Source organism: Salvelinus sp. IW2-2015, linkage group LG18 (genome assembly GCF_002910315.2).
Source record: "Salvelinus sp. IW2-2015 linkage group LG18, ASM291031v2, whole genome shotgun sequence".
Classification (NCBI taxonomy): domain Eukaryota; kingdom Metazoa; phylum Chordata; class Actinopteri; order Salmoniformes; family Salmonidae; genus Salvelinus; species Salvelinus sp. IW2-2015.
Window position 1 is genome coordinate 71,180,734 of NC_036858.1, and position 16,605 is coordinate 71,197,338.

The 16,605-nt window shown below is 42.2% G+C and overlaps 1 long non-coding RNA gene across 1 annotated transcript; it reads right to left on the reverse strand.

The window, feature by feature from the left end:
- Window positions 1-1,632: 1,632 nt before the first annotated feature.
- On the reverse strand, window positions 1,633-12,230 carry LOC111978732 (uncharacterized). The gene is made up of 3 exons (XR_002879209.1): window positions 12,045-12,230; window positions 11,714-11,831; window positions 1,633-1,735 (listed from the first exon to the last, which is right to left on the reverse strand). It is a non-coding gene; the product is annotated as an uncharacterized lncRNA (long non-coding RNA).
- Window positions 12,231-16,605: the final 4,375 nt, after the last annotated feature.

Consider the following 16,605-nt stretch of genomic DNA (forward strand, 5'->3'; position numbering starts at 1 on the left):
CTGAGTAATGGAGAGGAACACACTGAGTAATGGAGCGGGAACACACTGAGTAATGGAGAGGAAACACTGAATAATGAGAGGAAACACACTGAGTAATGGAGAGGAAACACACTGAGTAATGGAGAGGAACACACTGAGTAATGGAGGGAGACACTGAGTATGGAGAGGAACACACTGAGTAAGGGAGAGGAACACACTGAGTAATGAGAGGAACACTGAGTAATGGAGAGGAACACACTGAGTAATGGAGAGGAACACACTGAGTAATGGAGAGGGAACACACTGAGTAATGGAGCGGAACACACTGAGTAATGGAGCGGAACAGAGGAAGAGACATACAGTTAACATGCCACTAAGTATTATTTACTAAATATTCAACCAAATGTCCTCAAACTGGTGTCTCCACATAGCTTACCTGACCATACAGCACACTGAATAGAGAACTACCTGACAATACAGCACACTGATAGAGAACTACCTACATACAGCACACTGATAGAGAACTACCTACCATACAGCACACTGATAGAGAACTACCTGACAATACAGCACACTGATAGAGAACTACCTGACATACAGCACCCTGATAGAGAACTACCTGACAAATACAGCACACTGATAGGACTACACATACAGCACACTGATAGAGAACTACCTACCATCAGAACGTAACAACTACCACATACAGCACACTGATAGAGAACTCACTCACCATACAGCACACTGATAGAGAACTACTGACAAACAGCACACTGATAGAGACTACCTGACAATACAGCACACTGATAGAGAACTACCTGAACAATACAAGCACACTGATAGAGAACTACCTACCATACAGCACACTGAGATAACACCTACCTGACAGCACCTGATAGAGAACTACCTCAACTACAGCACACTGATAGAGAACTACCTCACCATACAGCACACTGATAGAGAACTACCTGACAATACAGCACACTGATAGCAGAACTACCTGACCATAAGACACTGAAGAGACTACAGCTCACATACAGCACACTGATAGCGAACCTACTCACAGATACAGCACACGATAGAGAATAACCTGTACATAAGCACACTGATAGAGAACTACCTGACAATACAGCACACTGATAGAGAACTACCTCACCATACAGCACACTGATAGAGAATATTCTGTTTTTAAACCCCAAAACTTTAGAAAATTTGTAAACATTTAAAAACTCCTCCTTTAGACAACAGTCTCTCTTGGAATAATACACAGACAATCCCACACATGTGAAATTATGCAATCTACAGCTGACAGACTGGTAGTCCTATCATTTGTAGTAGACAGCTACAGCTGACAGACTGGTAGTCCTATCATTTGTAGTAGACAACTTCAGCTGACAGACTGGTAGTCCTATCATTTGTAGTAGACAGCTACAGCTGACTGACTGGTAGTGCTATCATTTGTAGTAAAAAGATATAGCTGACTGACTAGCAGTCCTATCATTTGTAGTAAAAAGATACAGCTGACTGACTAGCAGTCCTATCATTTGTAGTAGAAAGCTAGTGTAGCCTTCATAAGGGATGCAAAAAAATGAGTTAAAACAACTGAAGCTGGGTTATTTTACTGGTGAGTGAATAACATCGCTGTACCTTAAATATGCGGTCCTCTGATATGCACACCAGGATGTCTTCATCCCATGGGCAGAAGTCTGCTGCTGCCAAAGGTCCCATGTGGCTAGCCAGCCAACACTTCCTCTATCTGGAGGTCAGAGTCAAACAGACAATGTATGAAAGAAGAGAAAGAAGATAACTTTATTGTCCATTCCTTTGTCATCATCTTACAAAAAGTTATAAAAACATCACACAAACACTAAGGGTTGAATTTGACTGGAAGAGTACATATTCAGCATCCTGTACCTAACTTGGAGTTGAGTATGTATACTTTGTCCCCTGAGCATGCAGCCACTCGTTYATCACAGGGACAAAATGACAGATGGATTACATTGCCTTGTAGTCCCAATAACTGTATCAGACGCAACAACACCTGAAAACAAACTAACTGAGCTGTCTTTTTTTAATGTTTTATTTTAATATACTGCATTTCCATACAGCTACGTAGCAGAGATCCTCACCCTCCTTGGTTCTCCTGTAGCAGCCCTGGATGTCTCAGACTATGACATAATCTGCAGAGGTAGAGCAGAGCAGGACTCTACCTGTCCCAAACTCCATGGCAGAAATGTCTCCATGGTGACCTGTCAGTCAAAGGGCCTGCAGGCCGGAGGAAATGCATTGGAGTGTGGTGGAGTCAGGTGATGCAATGATTGAAGAAGCCGACCTCTTTACACACAAAGGTGGGAAGCCACTGAGGAGCGCCTGAAGGGTATTTGCTGGTATCAAATCCCAGTGTGTGTCTGTGTAATGGTGAGGCACAGTGACAGGGACAGCAGGCATCCATGGGGATGGCTTTACATGTAGCTACTCTTTGAACAGAGCAACAATAAAGAAATCATCAGACATTGAAATAACTGCATAGCTAGGGCTAATAACCCAATACAAACTGTATTGGTAACCCAAATAGGAACAGGTACTATATTATTGTTGTAGTAGCTGCACTTTGTGTAGTAACCCTAGCCTCTCTAGGGTAAACTACTAGCTAGTTGGGCAACCCTCCGCACAGACCACTTGCCCTGTAAACTAATAATTTGTGGTACAGTCGTATTCTACCCGAAGAAGTTATTCAGCAACATAGTCACCCACCTTAAAACAACTTCATGTTCATTTAATCTCTAGCAAGCTAGCTACCTAGCTATAGTTAATTGCTAACATCACCTACTAGCAACCAGCCTACTACCAATCTTTGAGGAGGGTTGCCTGGACGCAAGGGAGAGCATATTAGCGTCTGACCATATTAGAGACATATTTCCCTCAGATTACACAGATCCACAAAGATTTCGAAAACAAACCCGATTTTGATCAACTCCCATATCTACTGGCTGAAATACCACAGTGTGCCATCACAGCAGCAAGAGTTGTGACCTGTTGCCACAAGAAAAGGGCAACCAGTGAAGAACAAACACCATTGTAAATACAACCCATATTTATGTTTATTTATTTTCCCTTGTGTACTTTAACCATTTGCACATGGTTACAACACTGTATATATACATAGTATGCGTTTGCAATGTCTTTATTATTTTGGAACTTCAGTGAGTGTAATGTTACCGTTCATTTTTATTGTTTATTTCACTTTTGTATATTATCTACTTCACTTGCTTTGGCAATGTTTACATATGTTTCCCATGCCAATAAATCCCCTTGAATTGAACAACAGCAGATGGTTGTCTTGACTTGTAAAAGAGCAGTTATTGCATCTACCACCAGGTGGTAATGTTGTCACGTGCATAGTTTTTAGTGCGCTTCCCGTCTTCTTCTTTCTTCTTTGAGATTGCTGACCGCATGTGAGGCCAGTCACGGCCTACCTACATTCAATTCAGGTACTACAAAATTACCCTGCCAACTATTAGTCCTCACAACAACAAAACACCCCATTCCACTCATTTATCCTATCTAATCCTACTCCAGGCTAACGGTCTGGGAGGACAGAACACTAAAAGCAGTAAAACCTTGCAATCCCAAATACTTCTCTGCAGCTGCAGACCTCACATTTTCTGTGACTTACTGTACATTCCATTTCTGCAGTACAGTTGACAACCATGGCTATGAATACTAAGAAACCCACCTCACTGAAGCACATATTCTTCCCATCACTCTCTATTAGTATCTGCCTACTCACAGGAATCCTGTCAGGATCCCTCACCCTGTACACATCTTCCTCTACCACTTTTCACTGCTTCAGCATACAACACTTTCTGTACTAATCTGAGCCTCTTCAACATTTAATGCCACCAATGTTATCACACCTTTGAATGGAACCCTGCTCCAGAGGTGCTCTTGCCTTGAATGGGTCAGGTATGCTTTATACCAGTGGTCACCAACCGTTCATCGTGATCTCCAAGGCATTCCTAGTCAATCACCAAACATTTCTGTAGAAAATCCAATGATTATGTTTGTGTGTTGCGCTGTTGACGGTAGGTGCTCCTGATTCAGAAGCCCTGCTGCACCTGGTAGGCAAAGTGTTCCCATTTTCAACCATTTAATTTGTCTGAAACGACAAACTCCGCGTACCCGGCGRACCTGGAGATCTGTGGCTAAATCAAGTGTGCCTACTGTTCTGGCCAATCGAATAGCTCAAATGCCTACCTACAGCTTCCACGACCCCGGCTACAGCATTGTTTGATAACGTAAACTCACGTAAACTCGTACATCGCCTTGGTCCGTACAATTGCCCTTATTTTAGCGCCCCAAAAACGTAATACTTCCAGATCAACTGTAATGTCAATACCATTGTAAAGCACAATTTCGCCCCTTTCCTACAGAATCAATTACATGACCTAAACGCTGCCCGTTTCTGCATAATTCAAGCAGGTAAAGAGCCCCGTCGGGTCTTTTTAAAAAGTCGATCTGTCCAACTTATCACCTTATCGCCTCTAAAATGTAAATAAAACACTATAAAGAGTTTATATAATGTGTCATTACATACCTATTTGAAGGTTTGCGTCGAATTTGAATCGGGTTTTTAGGGCGGTGCTAAAGTGATCTTAGAAGTAAACAGCGGCTTTGAGAAAGATGATCGCATGCAATGATGACGCAAAAAATGACTAGGTATCCCCCCTTACCACCGTCACTGTCCATTTCTTGTTTTTAAACGAAGAGAAAAGTGCTACACCTGGTGGAGAAAGATTGTAAGACAGAAATAGTTGCCTTATGCTTTATGACACGTCACAATGTAACGGAGGGTCCGTTTTTTCAACTTTTCTCCAATACTATAGAGTCATTACCATGTCGATCAACGCTTGAATAGAAACCTAGTTCACACCCCCGATTTTGAAGTCAACACAGTCGCTACAGTCCCATCAGTTTTCTTTGTAGCCTCGTTTGAATGTTGCGGATGCGCACATTTGTAGGGAATGGGGTGAGTTTACGTTACTAGCATACATGAGATTTAATAACTTTTTAAACTATGACCAGAGGGAGACTGTCAAAGAGCTGCTGTTTTTATAAGTGAGTTAATGGGGTGAGTTTACGTTACTAGCATACATGAGATTTAATAACTTTTTAAACTATGACCAGAGGGAGACTGTCAAAGAGCTGCTGTTTTTATAAGTGAGTCAAACTTTTATTCAGCACTGTCAACACTATTACAAAACATAAAATGCGCTTCTCTCTACTTCTAATCGCACTGCAGCTGCAATTAATTAGTAGCCAAGTGTATCGATAGCCCTGTGTTTTAATTATTATTAGCACCTCGTTTGGTCTATTTTAATGCCGAGGAATATTTTGTATTTATTAGGGATCCCCATTAGTTCCTGCCAACACATTAAGGCACTTACATTAAATATAAAACAAAAGATAAAACAGTGCATCATATAACATTATTACACCACTACATATCTACAATACAAAATGTATAATACCACCATACAACGTTGTTTCAATGTACGTGTGGGTAGAGTGCTAGCGTTTGTGCGCGTATGTGTGTGCCTGTACCTGTGTGTCTCTTCAAAGTCCCCCCTGTTCCATAAGGTGTATTTTTATCGGGGTTTTTCAAATCTGATTCTACTGCTTGCATCAGTTACCTGATGTGGAATGGAGTTCCATATAGTCATGGCTCTATTTGTAGTACTGCCTCCCATAGTCTGTTCTGGACTTGGGGATTGTGAAGAGACCTCTGGTGGCATGTCTTGTGGGGTATGTATAGGTTTCCGTTTCTGTGTGCTAGTAGTTAAAACAGACAGCTCGGTGCATTCAGCATGTCAACACTTTTGACAAAAAAAAGTAGTGATGAAGTCAATCTCTCCTCCACTTTGAGCCATGAGAGATTTACATGCATATCATTGTTAGCTCCCCATGTAGGCCGTCATTGTAAATAAGAATTTGTTCTTAACCGACTTGCCTAGTTAAATAAAGGTCAAAATAAATTAAATGTGCATTTAAGGGTCAGCCGTGCTGCCCTGTTCTATTTTACTTTCTCTGGTCATAGGAACAACATGCATTTGTGCGTTTCAACTCGAGTTTCGCCATCAGATGGAAGACTGTCCCCTCGCTCTGGTCAGTCTCACCGGAGGAAAGGACGGGGAGAGCAGGGACCTTGAGAGGCGGACAATCTGCTGCTCTCTCTCTCCCCCAGCTGAGACGAATTCAGTGTTCTGACTCCACTGCGTTCAAGACAACTGGGACCTCGAAAAAAAAAACGAGATCCGACTGGGAAAAATAGTTTTGAACAGTCATCCAACTCGGAAACTCTGGCATCTTTCTAGAGCTCTAACTTTCCGGACCTGAAGTTCACCAACGTCGTGATTTGACCTAGTTTTATCCGAGTTCCCAGTCTTGAAAGCACCATGACCATCAGTTGCAGGTACCATCAGTCCTGTAAAATAAAAAAGCTAATTATTTCAATTTATGCTCAGCTGTACCTTGCAAGTGCTACACCAACTGATCTCTTTTGTTATCAAAGCTTGAGTGTTGAAATATAACATGGCCTGAAATGAACAATATTGGCAGGCCAGGCACATAGCCAATAGGTTGTGATAATGTATTAGACCTACTGCACAAACCTCATTCATACAGAACAGTTTTTATTAGGTTAATGTGTAAAAAAAAATCTGTGGTGGAAAAAGTACCCAATTGTCATATTTGAGTAAAAGTAAAAATACCTTAATAGAAAATGACTCAAGTAAAAGTGGAAGTCACCCAGTAAAATATTTATTGAGTAAAAGTATTTGGTTTTAAAAATGTTTAAGTATCAAAAGTAAATGTAATTGCTAAAATATACTTAAGTATCAAAAGTATAAATTATTTCAAATGACTTATTAAGAAGACCAGACAGCACCATTTTCTTGTTTTTTTWAATTTGCGGATAGCCAGAGGTACACTCCAACACTCAGACCTCATTTACAAATGAAGCATGTGTGTTTAGTGAGTCCGCCAGATCAGAGGCAGTAGGTAAGGTCAGTGTGGTTCTCTTGATAAGGGTGTGAATTTGACAATTTTCCTGTCCTGTTAAGTATTCAAAATGTGACATACTTTTGGGTTTCAGGGAAAATGTATGGAGTAAGAAGTACATTATTTTCTTTACGAATGTAGTGAAGTAAAAGTTGTCAAAAATATAAATAAAGTATGGATATAATCTAGAATCTAATTAACCAGAAGTTAATGTTTATCTGTAGGAGGAAGGTATTTTTTTTTTTCATAACATCACAATCTAATATGACCATTTTGTACTTGTTAAAGGGGTGAGGCTCCATTCAGACAGTGGTGAGAACTGAGGTCAGTACTGGAGTCACATGTGGCTCAGAGTGTTTTAGTTGTGATAATTACATTGTTTGCTCTATAACCCGTTAGTTCATATGCCTAATCACTGTGATATATAGGCCTATGGCAGAGACAATAATTAGACACAGTGGCAGAATAAATTCAACCAACCTTTGTTTTATCAGATAGCAACCTCTGTCCAGTGAAGTCCACAAAGCATATTGCATGTACAGTAACAGACAGGTACATGACCTACAGCATGGTCAAGTAAGTTAATGTTTTTGTCATTTTTGGACCACTATACTAACTATTGATTTRGAACCACAGAGCGTTACCTGCCTCCACTATTTCAACGTCAACATCATCTAATCACCTCTGCTTAGTCTAATACAACTAAAAGATATCAAAACAATTTAGTCCAATCAATGTAAGCTAAAAATGATGTCTGTCCATGGTTCTGATTTCTGTGTGTGTGTGTGTGTGTGTGTGTGTGTCTGTGCATGCAAGTAGACTCACCCTACTTGTAGAACACGCCAATGCCATCTTCTCTTTCATGTTTACGAAATGGTCTATCACTCTGTCATAGTACACGTTACATTTTTGTTGTCCTAGGCTACCTGGCTAAAATGCTTGCTCGCTAGCCTAACTTCCATTCATGGGTAACGTTAGCTAGGTTATCTTTCTACATCTAGCTACACAACTTCCAGGCCAGGGGCACAACAATGCATGAATTAGTGGTTGGATCCAAATTGCCGTTATAATCATTGGCCAGTATGGAGAATTAAGTAAAACCACAAGTCCAAATCCTTATCTCCATCCATGGCTAAGTTAGGAAAGGGACAATTTTAGTTAGCTGGCTAGCTAGACACCGGAGGACAATAACACAACGAGATGCAACAATTCAAGTTTTTCTGTCAATAACGTATGCTCTCAATGGGATTTGATAGGAGTGACGCCAAATTCAAGCTGGCTCCCCTTCACACTTTTTTTTGGTGGACCATTCACAGTTGAGCTCGCTCAGTTTGGCTCAACGCTGATTGGCTAATTTGTTATATTTTTTTGTCAAGGGAGGCCAGATGCTCGCTGGCTTCCCTTGCCTTCAATGTTCTAGGCGGCAACAATGTCATACTCGTTTGGGCCTGACAGCATCAGATAGATGACCTACACATAGAGAGACAGGACAGGGGGGCGCTGTTTCACTTGCTCGGATGCTTTCTCCTGTGCGATACATTCAGCCTCTTGGAATTGAAGGAAAATTATAAAACACAGAGAGAAGAAAGATAAAATAATTTATATAGAGACAACGTTGCACACAGAATGGAACCATATTGTTGAAAATGTTTATTTTTTGTTACATTGTCTTCAGAACGAGAGAACATTGCACACAGAATGAGTTTTATTCTTCCACAGATAAAACTGACGAAATGCAGAATTTACATTACTAATAATTGCAAAACACTCATTTAAAGTACATAACACATAATACGTGACACGAATAGAATACAGAACAGTTGAAACATTATAGGACATATCATGATGGAAATATTAAAATGTGATATCCTTCACTAGGTGCACTGCAGCCTGCTCTCGCCTGCTCTGCAGTGAGGGGAGCTGTGGTTGGACTGCTCCGCCTCTGGAGAGGTTTCTCAAGGCCCTCCTCTGCAGTGAGGGGAGCGGTGGTTGGACTGCTCCACCTCTGGAGAGGATCCTCAAGGCCCTGCTCTGCAGTGAGGGGAGCTGTGGTTGGACTGCTCCGCCTCTGGAGAGGATCCTCAAGGCCCTGCTCTGCAGTGAGGGGAGCTGTGGTTGGACTGCTCTGCCTCTGGAGAGGATCCTCAAGGCCCTCCTCTCAGTGAGGGAGCTGTGGTTGGACTGCTCTGCCTCTGGAGAGGATCCTCAAGGCCCTCCTCTGCAGTGAGGGGAGCTGTGGTTGGACTGCTCTGCCCTGGAGAGGATCCTCAAGGCCCTCCTCTGCAGTGAGGGGAGCTGTGGTTGGACTGCTCTGCCACTGGAGAGGATCCTCAAGGCCCTGCTGTGCAGTGAGGGGAGCTGTGGTTGGACTGCTCTGCCACTGGAGAGGATCCTCAAGGCCCTCCTCTGCATCCAACTAACAGCACTCCACCATATTCCAGAGAAGGGCTGACCAGTGTAGTATAGACTTTGACCAGAACTTCAGTGGGTAGGCTATTTCTGGCAAGAACAGTCAAAGTGCAGGCGTTTTGAGGCCTTCCTCACTGACTGCTCCACATGGGACCATATTGCTGAAAACATTTATTTTTTGTTACATTGTCTTCAGAAAGAGACAACGCTGCACACAGAATGGGACCATATTGTTGAAAATGTTTTTTTTTTTTTTTACATTGTATTCAGAAAGAGACAAGGTCAAGGGTTGAAGGCAAGTGTGCCTATGGTGCAATGGACCTTACCATTGAAGAGGTAGTGAAGTCGAGGGATTTCTACATCGAGGGAAGGTCTTACAGCCTCCGTGAAGACCATTTTAATGCAGTGCAACACATCTCCTTCGCATAGAGTTGATCAGGCTGTTGATTGTTGTCCCACTCCTTTTCAATGGCTGAACACGCTGTCGCACACGTCAACCCAGAGCATCCCAAACATGCTCAATGGCTGACATGTCTTGTGAGTATGCAGGCCATGGAAGAACTGGGACATTTTCAGCGTCCAGGAATTGTGTACAGATCCTTGCGACATGGGGTAGTGAATTATCATAGTGAAACATGAAGTGATGGGGCGGATGAATGGCACGACAATGGGCCTCAGGGTCTCGTCACAATCTCTGTCCATTCAAATTGCCATTGATAAAATGCAATTGTGTTTGTTGTCCGTAGCTCATGCCTGCCCATACCATAACCCCACCACCACCAAAGGGCACTCTGCCCACAACCACGCCATACACGCTGTCTGCCATCTGCACAGTACAGTTGAATCCGGGATTCATCCTGGAAGAGCACACTTCTCCAGCGTGCCAGTGGCCATCGAAGGTGAGCATTTGTCCACTGAAGTCTGTTACGACGCCTCAATGCAGTCAGGTCAAGACGCTGGTGAGGACGACGATCACGCAGAAGAGCTTCCCTGAGACGGTTTCTGAAAGTTTGTGCAGAAATATTTTGGTCGCGCAAACCCACTTTTTCATCAGCTGTTCAGCTGAATGGTAGAGAAATGATCATTCAATTATCTGGCAACAGCTCTGGTGGACATTCCTCCAGTCAGCATGCCAATTACACACTCCCTCAAAACTTGAGATATCTGAGGCATTGTGTTGTGTGACAAAACTGCACATTTGTGCACATGTGTAATGATCATGCTGTTTAATCAGCTTCTTATATGATATGCCACACCTGTCAGGTGGATGGGTTATCTTGGCAAAGGAGAAACGCAAACAAATTTGTGCACAACATTTGAGAGAAATTAGCTTTTGGTGCATATGAAACATTTCTGGGATCTTTTATTTCAGGTCATGAAACATGGGAACAACACTTTGTTGCATTTATATTTTTGTTCAGTGTAGTAAACTTTATGGGGAATTGATATCTGTTGATTTTATTCTGGGTCCTAACTCCTAAACTTGGGATAGGGTTAATTATCAGGTCTCCTATTGAAAGCTTAGGTTTAGAGGGTCTACACCAGAAGTTAATGGTTATCTGTATGAGGAAGGTATATAGTGTGTGCAATTAAGCTTGGAATGTGCAGGGGAAATGATGACATGTGGCAGGCATTGATAAGGGGAGAGAGCCATGGATTAGTGATGAAGGGGGTTGAGGTCAGGTCACGATAAGAGAGAAAGAAAAGTTTATGGCCGTATCACTTAGTTTCCTGCCTAGCACTTAAGATACAATGTTTGTTCAGATGTGTAGGAGGAGACTCAGCCTATGAGAAACAGTTAAATATCAGTGCTTGTTTATTTATTTTTATTGTACCTTTTATTTAACTAGGCAAGTCAGTTACGTAAGAACAAATTCTTATTTTCAATGATGGCCTAGGAACAGTGGGTTAACTGCCTTGTTCAGGGGCAGAATTACTGATTTTTAACTTGTCAGCTCGGGGATTCGTGTAAACAATGTCTTTGTCTAATGCAGCTATATTGATCCTCTTGAAAGAATAAACTTGGTTTGAGCTTTAATAGTGTCCGTAGAGTTTTTGCTCTGAGAATTAGAACCTACCACTGATGTTGAAATTATTTATTTCCCACTGTGTTTTACTTGCTGAAGGCCCCAGTCATCCCTGCATGTACCTGACATTGTTGAAAAACAAGTGCCTCATGTCTAAAACATGGGGAAAAGTGGACATAAAATCAAAATGTACAAATTCAATGTTTTACCAAATATTGTAACATATTTGAGTTTCTGACCTTTCAGCCCACAGGCTCGATGTGCTGTAGTCTCTCCAAAACTGGACGCTCGTGCTCGGATCACACTAGCACAGGATGTCCATGCACTGGATGGTCTGAAGGATGCACTTCTGTTGGACTGGAAAACAAAGAGACATTTAGTCAGTGGTAGGTCTTTTTCAATGCTGTATCAGCATCTTTATCTGGACAGAAAATACATTGTTTATTTACATTTACATTTAAGTCATTTAGCAGACGCTCTTATCCAGAGCGACTTACAAATTGGTGCATTCACCTTATGATATCCAGTGGAACAACCACTTTACAATAGTTTATCATTACACAAACCCACCTTGGACAATGGGACAAGTGTTCCCTCAACAACCAATCCTTATGTCTCATTGTTTGTTCTTCCCAATCAATAATCTGGATATTTGTCTTCTGCCATGGTGGATGAGCTACCTTTTCAGGTAAATACAGGGCCATTTCTCTTTCCCAACGGAAAATGGCAGCTGCAGACCCCAGTGTTGTCACTGGGTTTCCGGGCCGCCCGTCAGAAAGACAAGAAAAAAAGTACATTTTACTAGCTAGCTATGTTGATTACTAAAATGGTAACATTGATATGTAAATACCATGACCTAGAGACTTGACTATAATAACAATAAAATAGACTATGCTTTGGTCTATCTACACATCTAAAATCCTACTATGTGGATGGGACATTTCTGCTGGGATGGACTTTCCTCTTGAGAATTAGAGTCATAAGTATAGCCGTATAGCTCATCGCAATACTTAATCTCTTCGGGCAAGTAGTACCCTAGACTGTCCTAATCTTTTAGTTGAGCATTCCAGATAAAACCCCCCGCCGTGATGTCACTGAGGAGGACCAACAGTGGTAGGGGGATCGTCTGAAAGGTACTGACATGCAGGGAGTGGACATAAGGATTTTGACACTGGCCAGCAGACCACGATTTCTACTAGCCAGGGTAGCATTCAGGTCCTAAATCTGTGGCATGTGATGTTTGTAAAGGCAAAATGTCACTGCTGTGTCAGGCAGTTTGGCACATTGTCTACCAGCACAGTCTGAAAAGTACTAGCCTTGGGCTAGAGCCCACAAGTCATTTGTGAGCTAGCTAGCCAACTTTAGTTAATGTAGCTAACTAGTCCACCAGGTGATATTTAGCTAGTTAGCATTAGCTCACCGTTCATGTAGTCAGACTTTTCTAAGTGGTGACATGTTAGCTAACCAATTATCCTTGCCATGGTGCCGGCCTAACGTTAGCTAGCAAGTCTGACTACACGAACGGTGAGTTAACATTAACTAGATAGCATAATATCCCTTCCCAGGTGGGCTAACGCTAGCTAGCATGATCCCACATGAAAACGTATGACTACACAAACCATGAGCTAATGTTAACTAGCTGGCTAGCTCACTAAAAACATGTCAATAAAAAGGTCAAAACATTCATTATGCTAGCCTATGCTGTTTTACTTTTTACTTGTAAGGAAGGTGATGTGTGTTGTGCACGTAACTACAGTCGGTGGTTATCTAACTATTTTTCATTAGCACCTAGCTAACCACAGATCTTTGACCTAACCAAAATAGCTTGTTAGCAGCTAGCAAACACTGCTTACCTTATCACACGGCTCCAGCATTGCCTCTCGATTACAGAGGTCAGAAAACAATAAAATGCATGTGTGCTGATCGTATAAATGGTTACAATCTGGTACATAGCACAGAACCATTTACAGGGGATACAAATAAAAGTAATATGAGACCACTCTCTAACCAATGAATTGTACACGTTATGTTTTCAGTTTGTGAGTGTGTGATGAGGGTATGGAGAAGTTTATTTTGACATTCATTTGTGAAAACTTTTATAAACATCAGCATCTATGTTAACACTGCCAAGTTGATCTGAGCCTTTATGTTGGAAAACAACCAAATTGTATGTCTTTCGACTGTCACAGATGCACTTCACTGACTACATTCGGCTTCGTTAGCCTTACTGCTTGAACACCCATGGGAAGCATGATGACAGGCACATGCACTTTGATACCGAAGTGACATTTTCATAGCTGGTTAGGAGACCTTACACAGCAGGTTATGAAACTACGATGTTTAGTACCAAACCGCCCCTGGTCACCGCCTTTCAAAGTGTGTTGCATTCATAGAGATAGATAGAGGACTAATCTTTCCATCTGTGCCATTATAGAGTCTGTGACAGCATGGGCAGCAGGCACCATTTGAGGAATTCTCTAGTTTGAAGTAATCAATTTTCTTCTTCACGATTGGCTGATCCTTCCTGATGACCCGGTTGGACATGACTCTAACAGGGTCACCGGGAGGGATCAACCAATGAAGTTGGAAGTCCCACCCAGTTGACTACAACCCCTCAGAGCTCGTGTCAAACTCATTCCACGGAGCGCTGAGTGTCTGCGGGTTTTCGCTCCTCCCTTGTACTTGAGTGATGAATTAAGGTAACTAATTAGTAAAGAACCCCACTCACCTGGTTGTCTGGGTCTTAATTGAAAGGAAAAAACAAAAACCTGCAGATGCTAGGCCATCCAGGGAATGAGTTTGACACCCCTGCCCCACAGTGTAAGCATGGGATGTTCTACTAAGCTAACATATGGAATTGTTTTAAGATGRTCATACTACTAACCATTTACACATATTTAACCAATTTTTKGGGGCACTAAACTACTTCCATATACACTGAGTGTACCAAACTATCCAGGTGAAAGCTATGATCCCTTATTGATGTCATCTGTTATATACACTTCAATCAGCATAGATGAAGGGGAGGAGACAGGTTAAAGAAGGATGTTTAAGCCTTGAAAGTGGGCTGTTGCCTTTTGGGTGATTCATTTGTGGTTTCAGGGTAACCTGTAGTGGACTTGTGATAGTTGTTTGTCTCTTCTGATAAGAGGGAAGAGGTGCTCTGTGTCACGCAACTTGGGTCAAGATCTGTTTCTTGCTTTGCTCTTAGGAGCAGGGCACCATTGAAAGGAGTGATTTCCATTGGTGTATCGCAGACCTGGTGGGAAGCGTCAGTTGTTTTGAGTCTGTCTCAACCTAAGAAAGTAATGTTAGGCTATATCAGTTATACCGTTTAGCTTTTGTACTGAATACACTGTTTCAGGTGCAACGTTGATGGTCATGCTGCAGCAGTTTGTAGGAGGGAGATTCCAAGATAATGGAAGTGTGCAGGAGGGCATCGGAAAGTGTCTGGTGCAAGTGAGGCAGCTTGAAGTGGTCAAAGTAGTGCAGAAGGTGTCGTATGCTGAGGCAGTTTATAAATGGAGGATGGGTGAGGAATCCTGAGAGGATTCCAGTGAGTAGTAGATTTGTACCAGAACAGAGGGATAGGCCAAAGAGAGATTTATGCTTCAGTAAGGTTGGCTTCTTAGCGTTCATACCAATGGTAAACAACTGTACTGCAGCAATGTAAATCACAGAAAATAGATGTGGTGGCAGTTGCAGAGATGTATATGAGATTTGACTTCAGAAGAATTACAGGGTGTGTTACAGGGTGGTGTCCTGTCCTCACAGGCCATTGGCATGGTGCAGATAGGGTCAAAGTAGTGGTATTGGGTTTTTATACTGGAGTGTAGGTGGTGTCTAGGGCTATATTTAACTTAGAGGAACAGGTCTAATGAAGAGCATTTCATGTAGGTAGGCTGTGACTGGCCTCACGCTCCAGAAAGTAGGTGGCGGTGTATGCACCTATAAGTTGGATGTGATCCGCCAACCTTAAAGACATGGATTGTGTATGTATGCAATTCAGAGGGTGAATGGGCAAGACAAAATATTTCAGTGCCTTTGAATAGGGTATGCTATTAGGTGAAAGGCACACTGGTTTGAGATCTCATATGTTGTGTTGGTAGGTTGGGTGGAGAAGAGGTTGAGTTGGTGACAGTAACTAGGAGTGGACTAGTGGTGGTTTTATTGTTTATTCAGCCCAGAGGAAGCGGGCGCTCTGGATCACGCGATTAGATAGAAGAAATGTGACTTGCTTTGCTCTCTGGAGCAGGGCACTTTTGAAAGGAGTGATAACAGGGTTGATATTAAATGTTGAAGATCAGTTGAAAGTGAAGACTCCCCGTGTCTGATACTTGCCGTTTGGTTCAACGCAGATCCGGTGGGGAAATGGAGAAGACGCTGTCTGTTTTGATGTAGTCTTTGCCTGATAAGGTCAAGGTAAGAAGTGTAAGTTACTCTGTGGGAGTGCTTGTTCCTAAATTTGGTGTCAAATTTATGGGCAGCAGTATGTAGGAGGGTGAGGCCTAGATGTGGGAAGTGTGCAGGAGGGCTTGAAATGAGTAGTTTCGGTGGAGGAAGTTAGTTGTGGGGCTAGAGATCAAAGGTGTCTGGTGAAAGGCAAGTTGCCACGGTCAGAGTAGTACATAAAGTATTGTATGCTGTAGCAGTGAAGAGTGGTACAGGGTGAGGGATCCTGAGAGGATTCCTGTGAATAGGCAGAGACTAATAGAGTGATGTGAAGAATATGCTGTATGCGTCAGTAAGGTAGGCTTCTTTGCATTCATAGCTATGGTTGTCAATTGTGCTGCAGAAATTGATTGAAAGTCACAGAAAAGAGGTTGTGGTGGCAGCGGCAGACAAATACTTGGCGTTGCGAGATTTTACTGCAGAACAGTTTTAGGGGGTATTGAGTGGTAGAGTTCTGTCCTCCCAGACCATACATCTGGAGTAGGATGAGATGGGTATTTTTTTTTTATTATTATATTTTTGAGTGCTAATAGTTGGCAGGGTAATTGTTCCTTTCCCCCAATTGTATAGTACTATATCGCAAATAATTTAATTTAGGTAGGCAGTGAATTGCCTCCACTACAGTAGGTGGCGTGGTACGCTCCTTAAATGGAATGCAATCCGCCGAAGAAGTTGTTTT